Source organism: Ochlerotatus camptorhynchus, unplaced genomic scaffold, assembly GCF_037179485.1.
Source record: "Ochlerotatus camptorhynchus isolate MF236.1 unplaced genomic scaffold, CSIRO-AGI_Acam_v1.1 ptg000193l, whole genome shotgun sequence".
Taxonomy (NCBI): Eukaryota; Metazoa; Arthropoda; class Insecta; order Diptera; family Culicidae; genus Ochlerotatus; species Ochlerotatus camptorhynchus.
Genome location: NW_027040683.1, coordinates 10,807,035 through 10,824,629, shown reverse-complemented (window position 1 = coordinate 10,824,629; position 17,595 = coordinate 10,807,035). Strand labels below are relative to the sequence as shown.

At 41.0% G+C, this 17,595-nt stretch overlaps 1 protein-coding gene across 2 annotated transcripts in view; it reads right to left on the bottom strand.

The window, feature by feature from the left end:
- The window catches only part of LOC135702531 (uncharacterized), a 123,407-nt gene extending 108,824 nt beyond the window's left edge, over nucleotides 1–14,583 (bottom strand). The window contains exons 1-2 of one of the 2 annotated variants that reach the window (XM_065223611.1): nucleotides 14,499–14,583; nucleotides 13,326–13,551 (exon numbers count right to left, since the gene is read on the bottom strand). The gene's annotated coding sequence lies outside the window, so the exon portion shown is untranslated. Of the gene's footprint in view, nucleotides 1–13,325; nucleotides 13,584–14,498 lie in introns of those variants that run through there. The other variant, XM_065223610.1, reaches the window with a different exon arrangement.
- Between the last annotated feature and the right edge of the window lie 3,012 nt (nucleotides 14,584–17,595).

Below are 17,595 nucleotides of genomic sequence, written 5' to 3'. Positions count from 1 at the left end.
GCAAGGGCATGTGACACAACTATGCCGAGAAAACTGGAGCCAACGAACAGGCGGCGTCCAGCCTACTGGTGGAACGAGGAAATTAGCACCCTCCGTGCTACTTGTCTTCTAGCCAGAAGGCGTGCTCAGAGAGCAAGAACAGAAGCAGACAGAGAGGAGCGCAGGGTGGTGTTCCGAGAGGCCAGGGCTGCACTGAAACGAAAGATAAAGCTGAGCAAGTCAAATAGTTTCAAGGAGTTGTGCCGCGATGCCGATGCCAACCCCTGGGGCAACGCATACCGAGTTGCGATGGCGAAGATCAGAGGCCCAACGATGCCGGTTGAAATGTGTCACAACAAGCTGAAAGTCATCGTGGAGGGACTTTTCCCACAGCATGACCCAACGAACTGGCCACCTACACCATATGGCGAGGTAGATGAAGACAACGTTGAACAAGTCTCCAACGAGGAACTCATAGCAGCAGCGAAAGGGTTGAAAGCGAATAAAGCTCCCGGCCCGGATGAAATTCCCAACGTGGCGTTGAAGGCGGCGATCCAGACGTTCCCGGACATGTTCAGGATGGTGCTGCAGAAATGTCTGGACGATGGTCAGTTCCCTGATAGGTGGAAGGTACAAAAGCTTGTGCTGTTGCCGAAGCCCGGAAAACTGCCGGGGGATCCTGCATCGTATAGGCCAATATGCTTGCTGGATACTGTAGGAAAGCTCTTAGAGAGGATCATCCTCAACAGGCTGACGAAATGCACGGAGAGTGAACACGGATTGTCGGAGAGACAGTTTGGATTCCGGAAAGGTAGATCGACGGTGGATGCAATTCGGACAGTGATTGACAGAGCCGAGAAAGCTTCCAAACAGAAGCGGAGAGGAAATCGATACTGCGCCGTGATTACGATCGATGTCAAGAATGCATTCAATAGCGCCAGCTGGGAGGCCATCGCCAAGGCGCTCCATAGAATGAGGGTTCCAGGCTACCTCTGCAGGATTCTAAGTAGTTATTTCCAGAACCGGGTCCTTGTCTACGTGACAGACACGGGGCAGAAATCGCTTAGAATCACGGCGGGGGTTCCCCAAGGCTCCATTCTAGGTCCCACGCTGTGGAACGGAATGTACAATGGCGTGCTGACGCTCAAGCTGCCCAAAGGAGTTGAGATCGTTGGCTTTGCGGACGATGTCGTCTTGACGGTAACCGGTGAGACGCTGGAAGAAGTGGAAATGTTGGCGGCTGAGATGATAGATACGATTGGTAACTGGATGCAAGGAGCGAAGCTGCAGATAGCCCACCACAAAACAGAAGTGATGTTGGTCAGTAACTGCAAAGCAGTGCAGCGGGCAGAAATTACCGTTGGAGAGCACACCATTGCTTCGAAGCGCATGCTTAAGTATCTGGGAGTGATGATCGACGACCGGCTAAACTTTAATAGCCACATCGAATATGCTTGCGAGAAGGCGACGAAGGTCATCAACGCAATAGCCAGAATCATGCCGAACAATTCTGGTCCAAGCAGCAGCAAGAGACGTCTTCTGGCTAGTGTTTCCTCATCAATACTAAGGTACGGAGGTCCAGCCTGGATTGAAGCGCTGAAAACGAAGCAGAACCAAAGGAAATTGAGCAGTACGTTCCGGCTCATGGCCATGCGAGTCGTGAGTGCGTACAGAACCATTTCGATGGAGGCAGTATGCGTTATCGCCGGTATGATCCCAATCGGCATCACCTTGGCGGAGGACTACGAGTGCTATATGACGAGAGAAACCAGAGGAGTACGAAAAATGGTGAGAACGGAGTCGATGGCTAAGTGGCAGCAGGAGTGGGATGCAGCAGAGAACGGTAGATGGACACACAGGCTAATACCGACTCTTTCGACCTGGGTGAACAGGAAGCATGGAAAAGTCAACTTCCACTTGACGCAGTTCCTGTCTGGTCATGGCTGCTTTAGGAAGTACCTGCATCGGTTCGGACACACAACGTCACCCTTCTGTCCGGAGTGTGGGAATGTGGAAGAATCACCAGAGCACGTGGTCTTCGAATGTCCTAGATTTGATGATGTGCGAGAGGATATGCTCGCCCTTAGCACGGAGAATGTCGTCGAAGAAATGTGTCGAGAGGAGGGCACCTTTAACGCCGTCAGCAGAGCAGTAACGCAGATCATGTCAGCGCTGCAGCGAAAATGGCGGGAAGACCAACTAGAAAGTAGTAATGTGCTCACACAAGTGCGAACTGAAAGCCGAAGCCGGGAGAACTCTCCGTCAGAGTAGGCTGTATCCACCACCAGGGATAACCGAGTAGATAAATGGGGGATAAATGGCTCACAAATTGGAGAGACGATCAGCGAACTGGAAGCGCCAATTAGCTGAGGTAAAGTGAGGTGCGTAATGCACGGCCCCCTCCGAAGTAATACGACAAGTGGTTCCGGGGGTAAAAGGGCAAGGCGTCTAAGGAGGTTTTAGTGCGGTAAGAATCCCACACACCGTGTCACCGCGACTGTGCGCCCAGTCGTCAAGCGGTGGCACGATGGCCTTTTTGAAGGTTTCCTCCTTGCCAAAAAAAAAAAAAAAAAAAAAAACACACACACACACACACACACAGAGAGAGAGAGAGAAGAATACATGAACATACAGTAGCACAAACATATTCATTTCAAATGCTCACTAGCGCCATCTAGCGAGAGAATTCCGGATTGTTCCTTGACCTCCTTATCAACTTTGCCGTAGAAATTATCCGTCTAAAAAGTCAGGATCTTGAGATACAGCAGTACAAACATATTAACTTGAAATGCTCACTAGCGTCACCTAGCGGGAGAATTCCGAATTGTTCTGTCCATCATCATACAGTCCTTGACCTCCTGATCAACTTTGCCGAAGAAATCATCCGTCTAAATAGTCAAGGTCTTAAGATACAGCAGCGCAAACATATTCACTTCGAATGCTCACTAGTGTCGCCTAGCGGAAGAATTCCGAATCGTTCTGTCCATCATCCAACAGTCCTTGACCTCCTGATCAACTTTACCCAAGAAATTATACGTCTAAATAGTCAGGATGTTGAGATACAGCAGCACACATATATTCACTTTCAATAATCACTAGCGCCACCTAGTGGAGGAATTCTGAATTGTTCTGTCCATCATCCAACAATCCTTGACCCCCTGATCAACTTTGCCCAAGAAATCATCCGTCTATATAATCGGTATCTTGAGATATAGCATTCAAACCATGCAAAATAGAAGATTTTAGGGCAAAACTGTGAAAAACCCCAACTTACCCTATCGTGCCCAAGATGAAACACACTCCAATCGATTCCTGAGACTTTTTTCTATAAGAATGACTATTTTTTAGTCTCTTGTTCCAGCGAGCACTGAAGTTATTGAATTTTAACAAATTGTTTCGATTTTGTCCCCAGTGTGCAATGCTTCAAACATGGTATGCTGCGTCACTACATGAAAGCTATCGACAGGCCCTAAGCATTTAAGCTAATTTAAATCAAACAGAACAGTAAATTTCCGTTCAATTCAAAACAATCAAAAACCGCAAACACATCCCTCCTGCAGAAATTACCAGTTCACTTTTGATTGAACCAAAGTACACAAAAACGCATTACGACCCTGTGTTTTCGGAAGCAATTTTCTGCTTATGCCATCTATGCCTCATTGCCTCCCTTCGTGCCTGCGTTCAAGTCACAGCATTAAGTTCGTAATTCTCCAAGAGAGTATTCGCAGCTGTTTACAAACAAACTTCGGCTGCCGAAGGAAAATAATTACTAGAGTAAGTACCACGGCGCGGGACCCCAGCCCCAGCTACACTTATACCGCTTGGCTTACACGATTACCGACTACGAGGGGGACACAGCACACAGCCAAAACGTGCGCGCGAAAACGGTAAAGCACGCAAACGATCGAGAAAATCAAAAAAAGGAGCATGTGCGAAAGCGAAAACTGAACTTCATACCAGTTGGTTAGTGTTTTGTTTTGAATTACCGCGGCGGCATTCGGTTGGTACTAAGAAGTCGCGAGGGTCTTAATTAGGAGCCACGTGCGCACGCTTTGTATCGTCTCAGAGCGGACGGGGTGGGGTGGGCGGTGGGTGCAGCAACAGTGGACAACGACGCAATTAAAAATCGATTTCCTTTTTGAACCATAGAGCAGCGGCTGTTAAGACACGACTCTGGAAATAGGTTTGGACATGGCTTAAGTATGAATGCGTGCGCCTGCGCGTCTACCGGAGGTGAAATACAATTTTCTAATTGCGACGAGAAGCGAGAGTTTAGTCTGTGTTGCTAAATTATCTAATTGGTGGCTAAATATGGGAAAATGAAGGTATTTTGAGTGAGCAGAGCAAATGGTGGAACTTGGTCACGAATTGATTGGTAATGTTTTATTCAATTTCGTAATTGTCCAAATACTTTTGAAAACAAGGATTTCAAAGACAGGTTAGTTTTTTCGAAACAAAACTCTTTCGCTAAAACAAGGCAAATTCTCTGGATGAGAAATCTTTTTCCGTTGTTGTTGTGCATTTTGAAACAGGTATTTCAAATAGCCTTAAAATACCCAATAAAGACTATAAGAAAACCAACTTCCATTGGTGTTCAAAATCACTCAAACAAAACATTTTCCAGACAAACTGCCTTGGCGAGTATTAGCTTCATTTCCATTGAATGCAAGATAGATTTTTTTCCCTTGATTTGTTTTCCGTCATTCTTGTTTTCCGTACTGAGTACTAATGCTACAGACGCCAGGAAGGCAACTCCCACACCTGGACTCTACCCGTCGACCCATCAACTCATATACCGGGGACTAACGGCTTTACTTCTCGTCCGCAGGACGGCCCTTTTGCGTAAGAGACCGTGATGAACCCAGACCCTTTTGGGTGAGAGGCAATCACGCTTACCACTACACCACCGGCACCGCTATTGTACAATCCATCATGGTAGAAACTTTAACAGAAGCCCACCTGGACATGAAAACAAGAAACTGGTTTGACATGACCAGATTCTGACTTCTTTTGCAATCCATCAAGTGATGTGACATTTAAATTAAACAAATTGTATGACCTCAAGTGCCTTACAAAACTGAGATCTCAGCTAAAGTGACGTTTGGTTGCTGAGTCTCAGAAAAAAGTGTCGCTATATCTCAGCAGGCAAAGGCAGTTCCGTAGTGACGGAGAGTCAAAAACGGCCCTAAATGGAAAGATCTGGAATGCTCTAAAAAATCCAACCTATGTAAAAATCCTTTGCTATTCATTCTATATATGCGTACAACAGAATTGGAATCAAGCATTGTTTTATTTTTATCAATATCTCAAAATCTTGATCTTGATTTTTTTTACCTAGGGATGAGTACCTAAGGGAGTTAGATTTTGATAAGTTCTTTAGTGGGAATGACACTGATGAAGACTGCACATTGTAGTCGAAATACGTATCTGTCATGGATACCAAAATTAATTAAGTGGAATTAAATGGAAGATAACATTTTTTGCTGTTTTATTTAAGCATTCCGATAACAACCCAATTTCATTAAGTCATGTTCTGGAAGCCCCGAAGGAAGTGGCCATCCTCTAATTTCAACAAAAACTAGCCATGCGACATATTAAAATTTTCAGAATTTGATGGACATGTCATTAGAGACTATGCCAAATGACAAGAGTGACAATGGCCACCCTACGTCCCTGGAACAGGTTCCGGAAGTCCCGGTAGAAGTCAAAAAAACCACATCAAAATTTTCCGAAATTCATGGACAATTCATTATAGACCATGGCAATTAGGAAAAATGACAATGGTCACTCAATGTCCTTGGAACAGGTTCCGGAGGTTCCTGAGGAAAAGAAAGGCAGCATTATATGGACATGTCATCAGAAACCATACCAATTGACAAGAATGCCATCCAATGTCCCTGGAACAGATTCCGGAAGCCACGGAGAAAGTGACCATCCTCTAATTTCATCAAAAACTAGTCATGCGTCATATCAATATTATCAGAATTTTATAGACATGTCATCAGAGACCATGCCAATTGACAATAGAGACAGTGACCATCCAATGTCCCTGGAATAGCTTCCGGATGCCCCGGAGGAAGTGGCCAATCTATGATTTCAACAAAACCAGGCGTGCGACAATAGCAAAATTTTCAGCATTTGACGGGCATGGCATTAGAGACCATGTCAATAAACTGGATTTATAATGGCCACCGAATGTCCCTGGAACAGGTTTCGGAAGCCCAGTAGGTTGTGACCAACCTCTAATTTCAACAAAAACTAGTCATTCGGTATATCAAAATTTCTAGAAACTCATGGATACTTCATTAGAGACCATGCTAATTTACTAGAGTAACAATGGCCACTCTATGAGATTTTAAGCTATTTCATCTTGTAAAAACCCCAATGAAAGTGTTTAGTCTCTTATTGCAACAATAAATAGTCGTGATGCGTATCAAAACATTCAGAATTCTGTCGACAATACGTTGAAGGCGAGTGTACCCCATTAGGCATAAATACGTTAGGCATACGGACGTTAGGCATATAGACGTTAGGCATAATGGATGTTAGGCATAATGGACGTTAGACATAAAGTCATTAGGCATAATGAACCTTGCTGCTGTGCAACTCTAGAAACCTGTTTTGAGCATGGTAAACAATGCTTAAATTAGGCTAAGCGTTGAATAAAAGATGATACAAGTTATACAAACATAGTTTATTTAATAAGCACAGTTTGAAATCCATTATTTATCATATCATAAGTGATGTAGCTACATATTTACTTAGATCCAAGATTAGTAGCGATAGCGGTTAAGTAAGCTGGCAATGAAAACTCAGCATAGTTTTGAGCTATATCTTGAAATCAATCGCATCTAGAAATTCAAAAAAAAATCACACATTTGTTGTAATATATTCTTACACACATATTGCAATTGTCAAAGAAGAAAAGGTTTTCATCAAAGAACAGCTCATGAAATAAAGAATGGTGAATTCTGTGATTTTTCATTCAATAACAAAAAAAAACAGCTAAGGTTGAATAAAAGATGATGCCAAAGAACAGCTCATGAAATGAAGAATGGAGAATTCTGTGGCTTTTTATTCAATAACAAAAAACATACCTGCTGCTTCCAGGATTTCCTGCCATACTTTTCGATTCTGTTTTTGTTGTCATCAGAATGAAAACTAGCCGAACCGTCTACTGATGTGAAGGAGCGATACTTCCATGAGCAGTGACGAGTTGCCGAAACAAACAAGGAACTGTGTTCCAGTCCGCATCGTGCTCTCTTGCCGTGCGGATCTATTTGCTTTTTGCTTAAGGAAGTGTTACTACTACCTAAAGCTACAACAAATTTAAACAGCACTTTTCAGTGCTCAACCTGTAAAAATTTTCTACCTTGTTCAACTCCTTTTATTCCTCTTCGATCCTTGTTTGGACCCTACCCGAGGTAATCCTTCTTGGATATCGATTTGGAAAATTCCTCTTCGATCCTTCAGATTCTTATAGTAATCTGATTGGAAGTCGATTTGGATAATCGCATAATCGCACTTTTCAGTGCTCAACCTGTAAAAATTTTCTACCTTGTTCAACTCCTCTTATTCCTCTTCGATCCTTGTTTGGACCCTACCCGAGGTAATCCTTCTTGGATATCGATTTGGAAAATTCCTCTTCGATCCTTCAGATTCTTATAGTAATCTGCTTGGAAGTCGATTTGGATAAAAAATTTACTGCCGCCATGGCGCCTAAACGCAAAAGAAAGGGGCAAACTCTTGACCCCCCTTCTGAAGAAATTAATTTGAGTAATCAATTTGATTTGCTTACGGATGATGAGAATGATCCATCATCCAAGAAAAATTCCAGTAAACTTTCCCGGCTTAATGCCAAGAAGGAAAAGATTCCCCCTATTGTGATAACCACTTCCGATTTCCATGCTCTTCGCATGGAACTTTTGAATTTCGTGAAAGTTAAGTTTTCACTACAAATTGGACGTCGGGGTGAATGCCGTGTATTGGCTGAAACCTTGGACGGATTTAAATGTCTTCTCAAGTATCTTACTGAGAAGAAGCACAAATTTTTTACTTACGACACCAAAACTGAACGTGTGTTCAAGGTTGTCATGAAAGGACTGCCCAGTGGTGAATCCCTGGATCAGATCAAAGATGAACTGGCAAAATTACTTGCAGTTGTGCCACTCCAAGTAATCAAAATGAAAATGAAATCCCGTCCTGGCGATTCGCGCAACGGGATTTCTAATGATTTTTATTTAGTTCACTTCAAGTCTAGTGAACTAAACAACCTTAAGACCTTAGAAAAAGCTAGCCTTATGCTAAATGTCCGAGTGAAGTGGGAACACTTCAGGAAGACTGGAGGAAATTTTCAAAACCTCACTCAGTGCCGTAAGTGCCAGAGATGGGGTCACGGAACTAAAAATTGCTACATGCCAGCTAAATGCATGAATTGTGGTGATTCCTCTCACGCAAAGGACGACTGTCCTGTGAAGGAAGATCCTAAGAAATTTAAATGTTCAAATTGTGGTGAAAACCACAAATCCAATTTTTGGGAATGTAAGACTCGCAAAGCGATCTTACAATCTCGTTCTAACCGACAGGTAGGAAACGCTCCACGTTTCCGACCAGGTACAAATTCCTCTGCTGTTAACAACGGTCAGCGAGGAACAAATTCTACATTCGTACCCGTAGGTACAAATATCACCCCTGCTTCAAATGTTTCATCTGTACCTACTCCCCTCGCTGCTAACAATGTTCAGCGAGTTAATGGAGCTACCTATGCTGCTATTGCAGCGGGTAGAAATCAAAATACTAACCAACGTTCTAACGGAAATTTTGACAATTTTGACTTAGGAAGCATTACTGCTCCTAAAATGGAATTTTTACAGAATTCATTAATTGACATGATTTCTGATATGCTTAAATCTAACTCCATGTTTGATGCTATTCAAACTGGAGTAAAATTTGCAAATAATATTGTCATGACTTTAAAATTCAGTAATGGATTTTAAAGCATTAAATATTGTAAATTGGAATGCTCGATCTCTTAAAGATAATGAAGATGATCTATTAAACTTTTTGAGAGTTCATAACGTGCATATTGCCGTTATAACTGAAACGTTCCTTAAACCTGACCATAAGGTTAAGAAGGACTCAAATTATTTAATTTATAGAAATGATCGTCTTGATGGACCCTGTGGTGGCGTTGCCATCATTATTCATAGACGAATCAAACACAAAATACTTTCTTCATTTGAAACCAAAGTTTTTGAAACTTTGGGAGTTTCTGTTGAAACAAAATTTGGACAACTTACGTTTATAGCTGCCTATTTGCCATTCCAATGCGTAGGCCAGCAAAAGAATTTTCTCAAGGGTGACCTCCAGAAACTTACCCGTCATAGGTCTAAATTCTTCATTATTGGTGATTTTAATGCAAAACACCGCTCATGGAATAATGCTCAAAGCAATTCTAATGGTAATATTCTGTTTGATGATTGTTCTGCAGGTTATTACACTATTCAATATCCAAACAGCCCAACATGCTTTTCTTCTGCAAGAAATCCCTCAACTATTGATTTGGTCTTAACTGATTCATGTCATCTTTGTAGCCAATTGGTTACCCATGCTGACTTCGGTTCTGATCACCTTCCAGTAACTTTTGAAATATCCCAAGAAATAATTTCTAATCCCAACAGCTTTACTTTCAATTACCATAGGGCTGATTGGGAGCAATATCGAACATTTATGGAATATAACTTCGATCCAAACATTCCTTTGCAAACCAAAGATGAAATTAATTATGCTCTTGAATCTCTGACTACTTCTATAGTTGAAGCAAGAGCTGCCTCAGTACCAAAATGCGAGGTTAAATTCGATTCAATTATAATAGACGATGATCTTCAGCTCTTGATCCGTCTTAAAAATGTCCGTAGGAGACAATTTCAAAGAACACGCGATCCTGCCATGAAAGTTATCTGGAGGGATTTGCAAAAACAAATTAAAAAGCGATTCTCTGCCCTGAGGAACAAAACTTTTGAAAATAATGTTTCTAAATTAGACCCGAGTTCCAAACCCTTTTGGAAACTCACAAAAATTTTGAAAAAACCTCAAAAGCCAATTCCAGCGCTTAAAGAAGGTGGTAAAATTTTGATCACAAATTTGGAAAAAGCTCAGAAACTTGCTAAGCAATTCGAGAGATCCCATAATTTCAGTTTGGGTCTTACTAGTCCTATTGAGAATCAGGTTGCTCGGGATTTTCGGAATATTTTCTCTCGGGAAAATATTTTTGATGATTCCTGGGGGACTGATTTGGACGAAGTAAGGTCTATAACTAAAAAGTATCAAAATATGAAAGCTCCAGGTGATGATGGAATTTTCTATATCCTCATCAAAAAACTCCCAGAGAGTACCTTGTCTTTCCTGGTAAAATTATTTAACAGATGTTTCCATTTGGCATACTTTCCTGATAAATGGAAAAATGCAAAAGTTGTTCCAATTTTGAAGCCGGATAAAAATCCAGCTTAAACTTCTAGCTACCGTCCAATAAGTTTGCTTTCTTCAATAAGTAAACTTTTTGAAAAGATAATTTTGAATAGAATGATGCTTCACATCAATACGAACTCAATTTTTGCAGATGAGCAGTTTGGATTTCGCCATGGGCATTCAACTACTCATCAACTCTTGAGAGTTACCAATTTAATTCGTTCAAACAAATCTGAAGGCCACTCAACTGGAGTTGCTCTTCTAGACATAGAAAAAGCATTCGACAGTGTTTGGCATGAAAGTTTGATTGCTAAATTGAAAAAGTTTAATTTTCCACTTTACATTATGAAATTAGTTCAAAATTATTTAACTGACAGAACTCTGCAGGTAAATTATCAAAATTCCAAATCTTATCGACTACCTGTTAGAGCAGGAGTTCCTCAGGGTAGCATTCTTGGGCCTATATTGTATAACATTTTCACTTCGGACCTCCCTGATTTGCCTCAGGGTTGCCACAAATCTTTGTTCGCTGATGACACAGGCATTTCCGCTAAAGGAAGAAGTCTTCGTGTTATTTGCAGCAGACTTCAGAAAAGTTTAGATATTTTCTCTTCTTATTTACAAAAATGGAAGATTTCTCCCAACGCTTCCAAAACTCAACTTATAATATTTCCACATAAGCCCAGGGCTTCCTTTTTGAAACCTAGTAGTAGTCACATAGTCACTATGAACGGAGTTCCAATTTCCTGGTCAAACCAAGTGAAATATCTTGGATTAATACTTGACCATAAATTAACTTTTAAAGATCACATTGAGGGCATTCAAGCCAAATGTAACAAATATATAAAATGTTTGTATCCTCTAATAAACAGGAAATCCAAACTTTGCCTGACGAATAAACTTCTAATATTTAAACAAGTTTTTAGACCGGCCATGCTTTACGCTGTGCCAATATGGTCTAGTTGTTGCACTACCAGGAAAAAAGCACTTCAAAGGATTCAGAACAAAATTCTGAAGATGATTTTGAAGTTGCCTCCCTGGTACAGTACTACCGAAGTACATAAAATTTCGAATGTTGAGACTTTAGCACAAATGTCCAACAAAATAATTAATAATTTCCGGCAAAAATCGTTACAATCCTCAATTGCAACGATTAATTCCCTTTATACTTAGATAAGATTTAGTTTTAGTTATTTAGTTTTAAGATATCAATTGTTATACTGACATGCAGGTTTAAAAAACCTGTTTAAAATACTGAATTGCCAAGACAGAAACAATGTAAAAACACTTAGATATATATCATAACAATTAAGGCTGGTAAGTTACTGTAGTAACTGGAGCACCTAGGTTAAAAATGAAATGTAATTTATTTTGAATTTGGAACAAATAAAGAGTTAAAAAAAAAAAAAAAAAAACAAGGAACTGTGGCAAACGTACCATCTGCAACCCAATACTTTGCCTGTCCAAGACGTCGCAAATTTTCATGAATCCCAAAAATTAAGGCTCTTTCATTATTGTCACCGATGTCAGCAATCAATAGAAGGTCCCCATTATCATCCTTCTGGAATTCATCGGGTAGGTTATGCCTAACGTCCATTATGCCTAACGTCCGTATGCCTAACGTCCGTATGCCTAACGTCCGTATGTCTAACTTCCGTATGCCTAACGTACGTCGTGTACCCTTTGAAGGCCATGGCTGATGTCCAGGGATAAAGTGGTCATCTTGAGGCAGCAACAATATTTGATAGTGTTGAAAGTACAATTTGGTTAGTTGAAGATGCTAATTTCAAATAACAGACTAGAGTGGTAATTTTTATACGATAGATGAGGAGATAAAAGTATAGAGTTGATAGTTCCGTTAGAGTACGGCAATGTGAAATTGTTTATATAGAGAGTATAAAGCGAGCAAGGACAACTTTAATGAATGAAGGTACAAATCGGTTTTATCATCTTTCTTTACGAAACTCCCCCGTTGAAGAGGGATGAGGAGGGATATTCATGTGTTTCAGTCTTGAAAATATCAAAATACTGTTATTTTATTTTCGATTCGTTTGGGACCCTATTCGAAGGAAGTATTCATTGACAGTCTTGCAATTTTCTATAAGGCGAATTATTTGCATGAATTTTCAAAATAGCTACAGTATTGACATTCAGTGTATATCTGAGTTTCTGTTTTAAGAATTTGATGTCAGTAAATAGTGTTTTTTTCCACACTGAATTATGCACCAAATAAACGGGCGATGTTTTTGATGTAGGCCTTAGAGTCCCGTATGCATATAAGTAAATTTAATGCCATATTCATACTTGAATCGGTTGAAAAACACACTTAATCTTCTAGTTAACTCGATATCTATCCATTGCAAGCAATATTTCGATAATTGTTCATGTTTTGAGAGTTGGTGCACAGGTAAATTGAAGTTAAGACGACGCCACTGATGTTGATACATACATAGCTCTAAAATTAGAGCTCTTCCCTTCACCCCAGCAAGCCAGAGTTCAATCCCAGTCGGCGCCGCCGGGATGTTCTGAGACATAACATCTCTGAACACGCTTTCCTTCGAACGGGAAGTAAAGCCGTTGGTCCCCGATTTATGAGTTGATGGGTCGATAGGTAGGGTCCAGGTGTGGGAGCTGCCTTCCTGGCGTCGGTAGCATTGGTGCTCAGCACGGAAAACAATATCGATGGAAAACAAATCAAGGAAAAGAAAAATACAGCTCTTCCCGCCCATTTTAATTTAGTCGAGACGGAGAAGCCATATCCAACGCATATTCAAGTTGTATCAAAAGTTGAAAAATAGTTTTAAAATTTAAAAATTTATTATTGTAATGATGCTAATAGAAACATTTCAAATCAACAACCAGCATTCAAGACAACTCACCTTTTATATTAGCAATTCACCGTAATCCTTGTGTCGGTTATTGCTCACAGCTGATTTACGTGTTGTTTAGCTTCGAAGCTTCCTTCCTTGCCGATGATGTGTTGTCCATACACTTGTATGTGCTCCAACCCCAATATCCGTTCTCTTCCGCCGTTATCAACAGCAGCGTAACTACAGAAAAAAACGACTTCACAACTCTGCAACTTCACTATGCTTTTTCACCACCCTATAAATACAAATAAATGATCATTACGAGCAATCGCACATAACCTCAACTCTGGAGTCGTCCGCAGCATCCGTAACCAACCCCAAGGCACACACTACACGGCACTCGTCTTGTCTTCTTGCCTCAATCAAGAGAGCCACCGAACGTATAATTCACGAATATAAAACCCAGCGATAATCGTTACTTCGATATCATAAATCATCCCCCCGAAATCCATGCAATCCGAAGGAAAACCGAAGAAATGTATGCTTGTTTTGTTTTCTTCGCTCTGCCACACAATAATCCCGACACACTGGGTTAGCGCGGTTTGTTATCGCACTTTGCTTTATTTACAATTTATCATACCAAACACATATTAATTTTTCTTTTCTTCACTTCTTGCACACCCGAAAGCTTTCCTTTCCAAGTTACATTTTTTTCCTTTCGTGCATGACTGCGTTTCGCAACAGGCGTTGGTGAATGCGAGGCAAGCCCCAAACAGGGATTATCCAGTTCATAAATTCCAATGATTATTTTTTATGCAATTTTTGCTGGGCACTGATATCCCCCGGTGAAGGTCTCGACACTAATTTCATGTTTAATTCTTTAAAAAAAAAAAGCAAGACGTTTTCAAACTCAAAAAATCATCGGCTTTCACACGAGGAATTCAGTGAAGCCCACCGCTGAAAAGCTGAGCCGAAAGCAGCTCTCGTTAGAAACCAGTTCCTCCCGACAAATTTCCGTCACGCTACAACATAACCCGCGGAAGGAAGGTCACAACGACGCGAACGGCAACGCCGCCGTGGAATGATCGTCCATCGTCCGTACATAGCTAGACACCGATTATGCTTTGCCCCGGAGTCCTAAAGCCCTGCTGCTTGCCTCGCACACCAATACACTCGGAACCGGGAGACCCACCAGGAAGACCAGACCCGACCCTTCCTCCCCAAACCAAACCGGCTACGTACGACACAGTAGTTCCAAATGGCCAGGAGCGAAACCAGTAGACGCGCGGACGAACGACTATAGCACCTTTACAAACCGAACTGATCGCCACGAATGTTGAAGATCTACTGACTGGCGACGACGAAGGTGAGGCACACGATCGCGAGTACGACTTACAATTTTGCTTACCTTTTTGCTCTCTATGCTCATGGATGCACTCGATCGGTTTTGGAAGGATCGGTCGGCATTGGGAAGAGGTGTGTTGTTGAGCTGTTGTGTGGAGTACGGGGTTGGTTGGTGAGGCTCGATGATGGCGATAGCATAACCACCAATACTATTAAGGATAAACAGTTTCCTCTCCGTTTGTGCGGTTGATCTGTACCGGTCAAATTATAGACCCACAATTAGGGGAAGACGGCCGCTCGGGGTAAGATTATTTGAATTATTGGAAAAATCCACTCTTTAATACAATAAATGATGTAGAGTTCTTTGGCATAGTATAGTTGATGTTGTAAAGCACACTTTCAGAAACGAAGGGAGTGCGAAACCGAACTTTTTGTCAGTGCGAACCTCAACCTGAGCTAGGTTTTAAAAACAAACGAACAAACTGACGTTTGTCAGAAAACAAGTAGACCCAATCTTGATACCCGATCCAGGTTGGAACTGAATAATAAACGAATTCGCTATTAGAGAGCCAAAACGATGGGTTGATAGTGGATGCATGGAGAATACTCCAGCGCAACATTATAAACCAACAACACGTTGAATTAATCTTCACCGTGGATGGAGTTTCTATGAACTCTATCAAAGATTGCGACTTTGTGCTGGATTTTAAATTTGGCAACGCCCAAATTAGGAAGAAATTCCAGAAGAGAAATCTGGCTCAAAGAAATGAATCAAATGATCGTGGGAGACCAGAACACAGGAGTGACCATGACTCCGATAAGACCCACGAGGAAACTGGTGATAACAGAATGGTCGTAGATCATTCAGATAAAATCCCAGGATCCAGTAGTGTCAAGGACATGCAAGAAAAACTAGATTCTGGTCATACTACAAATACAGTTAGCGTTAGCGTTAGCGTTAGCGTTAGCGTTGTTATGATATACTTCGTAGATTGGATACTAGCGACACTCACGTCTCTTCTGAAATTCTCAGTTAGACTACTTTCAGGAATAATGCTGAGGAGTAAACATTGGTTCCAATCTAAACAAGAGTAACAGAAGCATGACTGTCGCTATTCCCGGCCACGCCCATCTTTACCATAACTAGGGATAGGGAAGGAAATGTTGATGTAGTACTTACTTAACGAGAGGCCACCGACTTAGCGACACCCTCATAAGTGCTACGGAGTTGGAGGGTTGGGTAGGGTATTCGGTTAGGATTCACCTCAAGTTGGCGATGCAACCAAAAGTATGTATTGTTTATTTGTTGTTTATTTAATCTCTCGATAGCCGGCTATCGAAAGAACATATTAATTTTGTTTAGTGATAATGAATTTTAAGAGTCATGATGGAGAGCTTGGGATTAAACCCATGATTTTCTGCTCAGTAAACAAAAACGATCCTTCCAGGGTCATCGAGCATCTCAGAACCATAACGCTTCGCGACAATACAGGACTACGTTTTCGCTTGATATGCAAATAGTTTCCGAGGTTAATGTTCAATATCAAATATACAAATGATGGTGGCGATTTATTGTGCTGTGGAAGAGCTTGGGGTTAAATCCATGATTTTCTGCTCAGTAAGCAAAATCGATCCCTCGAGGGTCATCGAGCATCTTATAATCCACAGCGCTTTGAATAACTATTATTTACGATAATTACATGAAATAAATAAAATATAAACTACAAACAAAACGTGACTGCTAAAATCTCAAAAAGATAGGAATCTCAAAACCATTAGACGTTATAATGATACTCTGCACATATTAGACACAAGAAGAGGCCAAAAAGCAAGCGTCCGACACACAAAACCCGTCAAATCCACTTGCAGTCACAATCAACGATTCTACGAATCGCGAGCGCTCACGAATCATGAAACCGCTGACTGCTACACTCTGAAAGCGAAATTGACAGGCTCTATGCGTCAAACACCCGCCCTCCAATCTCCACCCGCATCCAACAGCACAAATCTCCATTACAACATCTAACGAATTCAAAACTCCGAAAATCACTCATCTATAGCAAGTGAGTGGAAGCAACCCTGCATGCAACCATTCTTAATGATACACTTGTTCTGCCTATCTTTCTATTAGGCCTGTGGACATGCGTTAGCTTCGAAACTTCTAACCAAACTGGGTAAATTTTCAGATCACAAAAAAAAAACTTGAAAAAAAAACGTTCAAAGGTAATTACAAGTAAGATAAATATTGATTATTTTACGCGAAAACGAGCAAGTAATATTAAATCTCTTGTATCATATGCTAATGCAAATTGACTGTAACAAAAATAATATGCTTAAATAAAATAAAATATTAATAAAATTATATGCAAAATTTACAAGAAGATCATTACTTTATTGGTGAGAAGTTTTTAATAAACCCTCCCAGTTCCTCTGTATACAGAACAAATCTGATACTATAATCAGAATTGCTCAGTCTGCATAATGCAGCCGATTGCATCAAGGAAGTTCTATTAACAACCAAGAATTAATCGTTTGAGGTATACTGAAGCATTAAGAAGGTGATATGTGTCACTATAGGAAATCATCATCGTTGCAAATATAAAGAAATTAAACATAACCCTTTGCTTCAGTACCGTCAACCTCCATGTCCATGGGGAGGGACATACTACAAATACAGTTAACGAGAGCACAAACGATGATCGAGTGACAAATACAGGATCAGCGCTGGGATACAGAGAAATAAATCTCCAGGCGAATATAAATCCACCTATCGGTAACCGCAGGACCAATGTCGGGGAGAAAGTTCGACCCAATAAGCGCAGCAAATCCAATCAACAACATGAAAAGTAAGCAAATAAAATGTATTCAAGTGAATCTGCACCATGCAAAGGGAGCAACCGCTGTACTTTACAAACGATTCACAGAAAGTAAACTGGACGTAGCGCTAATCCACACTGAACCAATATGACATATTCCTGTTATGTGGAAATCTTAT